We start from the raw sequence: 6,925 nt of genomic DNA, 5'->3' as shown, positions 1-6,925 counted from the left end.
CCATCCGAAGCTTGACTTATGGAATTCGTCAACGATTAACAATCCGGCAGCTGAAGGATTGATGAAGGAGCTTTTGCAGCTTCAAACTACATTGAAGCTTCAATTGCAAACTGCCCAAGAATCTTACAAGGCGTCCGCGGACAAATTTCGGAATCAGGCACCTAAATTCACGATTGGAGACAAAGTTTGGCTGCTTCGACAAAATATTAAGACCAAGCGGCCATGTGACAAATTGGACTATCGGAGATTGGGACCATTTGTTATCCAGAAGCAGATCAATCCTGTAGCGTATCGTCTGGAGTTACCAGCTACTATGAAGGTACATCCTGTCTTTCATGTTTCTTTGTTGGAGCCTTATCGAGAATCGTCTTTTCCTGGAAGAGTACAATGTCCACCACTTAGCATAGAAATAGAGAACCACGAAGAATACGAGGTGGAAAAGGTCCTGGATTCACGGCAAAGACGGGGTAAATTAGAATACTTTGTGCATTGGAGCGGTTACGATATTAATGAACGAACATGGGAGCCGGCCAAAAATCTCGCGAATGCGCCGCAAAAGGTACAGGAGTTTCATCGACGATATCCTGAGAAACCCAAGCCGGTTCGACGATAGCTTCTTACTGAAGCTTGTTCATCCAGAAAATAGAAAAGAGGAGAGAGCACCACCAAAATCCATAATTGATGTAGTCATTCTCTCCAAGATAGCGTAGAACTTTGTTAGTAGCCCAAGTTTGTTCTTATTGTTTTAGCCTTTGAATATGGATAGCCAAGATACTACACTTGTCATGTCATCTCAAGCAACTAGCTCACGAAGACGACCGCGAGATGAAGAACCGCTTGCACCATGACGACGTCGAAGGATTCCGAGCAACAGATCGCTGGTGATTGTATTTGAGGTCGAGCCTGCCTACAATGGTCAGCTAGAAGGAGTGTTTGCAGGGCAATTTCACAATGAAGACACGGAGGTTCATGCTTGGTCCGAAGTTGAAGACGTGGGCTACTACCGTTGGCTTCAAGGACCATTGAATCACTTGCTTCGTGAACAACAATTGGAGTTCATAGCAGAGGTTATGCGACAGATCTTCATTTACTTGCGTTGGTATTGACTGACGATAACATTGCTTCTCAGAGACCTCGAAGCTAAAGGAGGAGGTGATGTTAGAGACATAGTCCTTAGACCTTTCTAGAGACAAGTTTCTAGAACCTTCTAGAAAGAAGTCTCTAGAAACTTCCAAAAGATTCCTTCAATATTCTTTTAGAATATTCTTTAAAGATTCTCTAAAGATTCCCTTAGAAGGCTCTAGAAGATTTTTAGAATATTCTAGTAGATTCTAGGAAGTTACTTGAGAAGCTTCCTAGCTCTTGGGTAGTTGCTCGAGAAGCTTCATAGTTCTTGGGAAGCTTCTTGATGCGCTTCCTTAGAACCATAGGCCAGTAGTATATATAGGAGTCGAGGCTGAAGAGTTCTTCAGTCTCGACAACACATCTCTTGAAGCTCTAGCTCAATTCTCTTGGCGTTGCTCTTGTACTCATCTGATAATCTAGTTCTTGTCATTTCTTCTTGAACTTCTTGTTTAGATTTCTTGTTTGTATTTTTGGTCCGTGACAAGAAGTTATAATTGCAATTATCATTACTATTTTTTATTTTTTACATAAATAATTTTATTAAAACAATTATAACATGGTATTTATCATATAAAAATATATTGAAGTATAATTAATAATAGATAATATTGATAAGAAGTAATTTTTATTTTTTTAATTATTAATTGGCTCCTATATTAAAGAAAAAGTAGATAATCGATAGATAATGAAATATATAATAATCATAATAGAAATTTAAATAGTATAGATTACAATAAAATTTAGTATAATAATATATTTTAAACTTTTATATAATTAATCATATAACTTCTTTAAATTCTCCAAAATACATAATTTTTTTAATTGTCTATATTTTAGACGTGTAGGATTTTTGATTTGTTACAAAAAAAATAATAACATTATGAATCAATTATTGTGACATAAGTTGATTTGAGTTTTATTTTAGTTGTCTTTTTTATGTTCAATACTTTGAATAGATAAAATCTTGTGTTTTTTATGTTTTAAAAAAAATTATATATAACTACACACATATGCATATATGTATATATATATTGACCTAAGTTTTTACTAAATCAACCCACCCATTCATTTATCTACAATTAGATTGTCAATCAATGAAAACCAACCACATTCATTATAATTACCATATTCTTCATTAAGATAGGTCGATTTTAGTAAAAGCTTGGTCTATTTAATATTCTATTATACATATATATATATATATATATATATATTCATGATTATAAAAAAATGTTCTAAAAATGAGTGAAAAGTTAGAAAGAAAGAATTGAAAAAATAGCTATGGTATGAAAAATGCTTTGCAAGTAATGGCTCAATATCACTTGATTTAAATAGTGGCATCAATATCACTTGAAGCTATATCACATGAATGGAATGTAGTAGGATACCTACTACTTGGTAGAGACTTGGTGGAGCATCATCTACATGATCGGCATGACTCTCGTTAGCATGAAGAAGAACAACCATATTATTTTATGCAAGGAAGGAAGGCAAAGTCCACTTCAAGTCCAAGTTTCTCTTCTCATCATCAGCACCTCCACTTCCAGGCTTCGAACCGCGTGGACAATGTCGGCCATGTCTCAACGGCATCACGCGTTGCAAAGCGTCGGTGGAAGAGGAAGAACAAGACGAAGGACGACGATGACGACGAAGAGGAGGAGGAGGAGTAGAAGGGGCAAGTGGGTCAATCGAGAAGGAGATCCAGATGCCGTGGATCGGAATTAGTCGCAACCATGAAAGGCAGACCGACGACAAGGAGGTGGAGGACGCAGAGGAGGAGGAGAAGAAAGGGTTAGAGCATGGCAACAAGGGCATAAATTTTCCCCAGGAAGGAGGTTGCAGGTGGTGAGAAAGAGCTATACCGTAATTATGAAGTTGTCGTCCGGAATGGGTGGATGGGTCAAGCAGTCTGTGTGCTTTTCATTGTTTTTCATTTTTTTTTTTTTTTTTTCTTTCTGCCTGCTGATCGGGTGTCGATCAAGGAGTCCACGTGGTGAAGCGTTTTATCGCTCAGACTCGACGTCTGGCGTCATTCGCAATTAGGATCCAAGCCGCCCTCATCAGCAAGTGGGGATAGTGGGCCACTGCGCCCGCAAGTTCGACTACTCATTCTCGCGCGATGCCCTCTCATGGTGTCGTGTTTCCGACGCTTCGTTTCTTCTTCCGAACAGTGTAATTTCCGTATTCCGCTAATATGACTTTCCCAGATGCTTAAGAGGCGTTGTTTTTTTTTATCTCCTTCCTTCCTGGCAACTGACAGAATTGAAGCAAGGGATCAGAGTTTTTTTCAGCAACAGTTTACCAATATCCTACCGGTTGCATCAAGCAACCAGTTGGCTGCAGCACTTCCTTCGGCTTGTGACTCTGCTTTCACCAGTATTAGAAGATTGCCTGGAATTCTGCCTGGTTGTTAGCCGGAGCTTCAAATGATAATCAGTGATTTGTGCTGGTTCTCTCTGTTCCTTGACTAAGACCAAATTTTCGCTGCGTATCAGGGGCAGCTATATAAGCTGTCTGAGTTTGAAGGATTCATCATGGGGGCGTGCATCGCGCATTTATTTTGCTGGATCTGAAATGTCAAGGACAGGTCCTACGGCGTGTGCTTTCCTGTGCGGACACATGGGAGGACTTTCTCCTCTGTGCTCGATGACATATGTTTACGCTTGTGCACTCATGTATGCAACTTGTATGGACAGAGTGACTAGTCTAGTGTTCACGAGTGCCAATTTTTGGATGCCTTCTATTGCTGTGCTGGTCTGTGAGGCGGCGTAACTCCTTGTTTTGCAACAGTTGACAGTGCACAAAGTATATGTGTGGCTGGTGACGTGCGACGCATTGGGTAAGATCTATGTCTCTTCAGTGCGCGGGGAAGTTTGTCCGCCGACGGCATTCAGATTGCTAAACTAGACTCGTCAGTATGTCCATTACAGTTGCATACTTGTGTGGATAGCGTTCAGTTCAGCACCCAGGAGCTACCATGAAAGTTGCTTTGAAGTTGGAAGGTTGTTGTGAGAAAACGGAAACGAACAACGCTGGTGTTTAAATGTAAGTGTCACAGGATTGTTTGACGCCTGTCTGAGCTGTCGAGCAGCGAACCACCCTACCAGCTAAGGGTACTTCTGCGACAATTAGACAATGTATGTCGAATGGCCCTGCACTAGCTTACCGCACTATAATGTTGCTGAATAATAGGCTACGTATAGTTTTCATGTGATTTTCGGGATGTCCTCTGCAAGCAAGATGCAGGTTTGAGTGAGTCACTTTGGTTGTCACCTACACAGTTTAACGTAGAACAAATGCAAGTGAAATGTTGGCACCTGTGGCAGCTCATCCATCAACTTTCGAGAAGTTCATTCACGCGAGATGTGCAGCGATGGACACCAGGACCTATGTCATTCTGTGAGCCTGTTAGTAGCATGTCAGACTTAAGTTTGTCTTGAAGAAAACAACTGGTCGTGGAAACTTTGGTTGACTATCGTCTTCTGTGTATGTGAGCGACAGAATTTTTTTCAGAAAAACTGGTCACGCGACCTCATCAATCACTAAAGGGATGACCTCCCATGAGTGATGTATCCTGCGAGGGCGGCCGCACCAGATACATTCAGCACACAGTGCTAACACAAGCTGAACATTTTGAGTGGCGAGGATGTGACAACTGATTGGTGATACCTCTGCAGAATCGACTCCTACATATTTTATGTAATTTTTAAGATATCTTGTATAGAATAACAGCATATCTCTACTTACGAGCTGTAGGTTGAACGAGATACTTGAGTATGATTATAGAGGCCAATCTGGTTCTTTTGTAGGATACTCATGGCTCAACGTTGTCTCCTGTGTCCCTCTCAGATGCCTCTTATTCATCATAATTTAATCCACTGTGGATGCTTTATTTCATCTGTGAAGTGTTTGCAAGAAACTGCTGTCGAAAGTTATGTCCGGATGGTTCGTGGAAACGATTGTGAAAGTGGTTGGAGGACATCGCAATCGCTAGAAAATGTAAATTCATGTCAAGAACACGAATGAGGAAACTTTTAGTGGCCTTCTGCTATCTCCCTGTCAGTAATGTCATCGGGTTCAATTGTCTGTGAGGGAGAACAAGGTTGATGCACAATGGTAGTTCTGGTGATGAATTGAGAAAGCATCCAAACTTAAAACATTTTTTCACTGTTGAGAATCAAGGATTCTTCGTAATTGATTCAATTTTTCTCCATGATGTATTTAAAACACTATCTTTGTTGATTCTTATCAAATAATCTGCAGGGTTATCAGGCTTGAATGATCTCAGGATCTTGACGTATAAGTTACGATTGACGCAGTCATGCACTCCTCCTGTTTCCTTCTGATTGTACGGAACCATGACTTATCCAGTTCTAGCAATCTGTTTCTGGATCATGCCTAGTGACTCGTTGCTGGCCCCCTCGAGAAAATAAGTTCCATCATTAAACTCAAAACCTTGAAGTAACCTGACGGTCATTATTAAGTATGTGGTGCAATGTACTACTTATTCGAGAGTGTGTAGACTGTTAGCTCCTATTGGTCTAATAAACATTATTATACATACTAAAATGAGTATCTTCAGCCACAAGAACTTCGTCCTTTGGAGCAGAAATAAGGTTGCTGGCCTCAGAAGGTTGATCATCAGGCTGAGAAGTCGTAGAGAATGGGACTGAGCCTAGCTCCATACTAAGTACAAGTGAACCCCTATGCTGCTTTCCCACCATACCTGCCGCTGTCTGAGTAAATCAGTCTCTTTAGCACACATGATGAAATCATGTAGCACCTCATGCAGTAAAAGGAGATTAGAAAACGTTAAGGCGTGTTTCCAAGTTCTATCAGCTTTACTAGTCAAATCGTTCAATATATTCTCTGGTTCATCGCCTCCTGACGTCCTTGCAAACACTGCAATTGCAGCTCCACCAATTCACGGGCCTCGTACAGATAGTGCAGCTATTCGCCATGAGGACACGTGAGATCACCAGAAGTCAGACTGCTGAGAAAACTCAAAAGAGCTTCTTTCCTTGCACTGCACGTTTAGGTATCAATCACACAGGCTCTCATCATCGCTAACGTCTGCTGTTCAACTCTCACCAAATAAACCACTGTCGTCTTTTAGTTTGGTGATGCGCTTGAAGACGACGGCATGATGATATGGGCCAATCTCAGATCGATCGCAAGCGACTCCGTCGCGCGTACATTGAAGATCAGCCATGCCACAGTCGCAGTGCACAATGGAGGTCTGCTCATGCTCATCCAGTGCCTTTTTCTGTGCTGATGCCTCAGCTAAGGCTCGTCCAAAACTAACCAACACCATGTGAGCTTGTTTCTGAACTTTGCTGACTTGTTCATGATTAGAAACTTTTCAAGAAGGCAAAGATAGTATCCAAAGAGGAGAAATGAGTGTTAAAATTTGAGGTTTGCCAAGTACAGTATTTAACATGGTTTCTGTTGTCAAAAATTTGTTTGATGTTTTGTCATATGATGACATTGAACAATGCCTCCAAATGACTATTGAATAGGGTTCAAACATGGCACTTTTGCAAAACCAAATAACTCAGATTTAGTACTTGATATCTCTAGGATCACTTGAAATATCAAATCCAAAATATTACTCTTCAAACATAATTATCATCTTCAAGTTTATGAAGTGTCATATAGTCAAATAGTGAGAGAAGAGAGTTGAGGCAAGTGACACAATTTTTGATATTTTACTTGCCCTTCTTTTGATATTTCTAATTCAAAATCACCCACCTTGCAAGGTAGGTGATTTTGTAAAGTATCAAGTGATATTTTGAAATAT

The 6,925-nt window shown here is 40.4% G+C and overlaps 1 long non-coding RNA gene across 1 annotated transcript; it reads left to right on the top strand.

The window, feature by feature from the left end:
* The first annotated feature begins 2,649 nt into the window (after nucleotides 1-2,649).
* Nucleotides 2,650-5,030, top strand: LOC149989314 (uncharacterized). The gene is made up of 2 exons (XR_016503128.1): nucleotides 2,650-4,262; nucleotides 4,452-5,030. It is a non-coding gene; the product is annotated as an uncharacterized LOC149989314 (long non-coding RNA).
* The last annotated feature ends 1,895 nt before the right edge of the window (nucleotides 5,031-6,925 follow it).

Source organism: Physcomitrium patens, chromosome 5 (genome assembly GCF_059467195.1).
Source record: "Physcomitrium patens ecotype Gransden chromosome 5, ASM5946719v1, whole genome shotgun sequence".
NCBI classification, from domain to species: domain Eukaryota; kingdom Viridiplantae; phylum Streptophyta; class Bryopsida; order Funariales; family Funariaceae; genus Physcomitrium; species Physcomitrium patens.
Note: the sequence above shows the minus strand (reverse complement) of the source record. Positions and strands in the feature narration are given on the sequence as shown.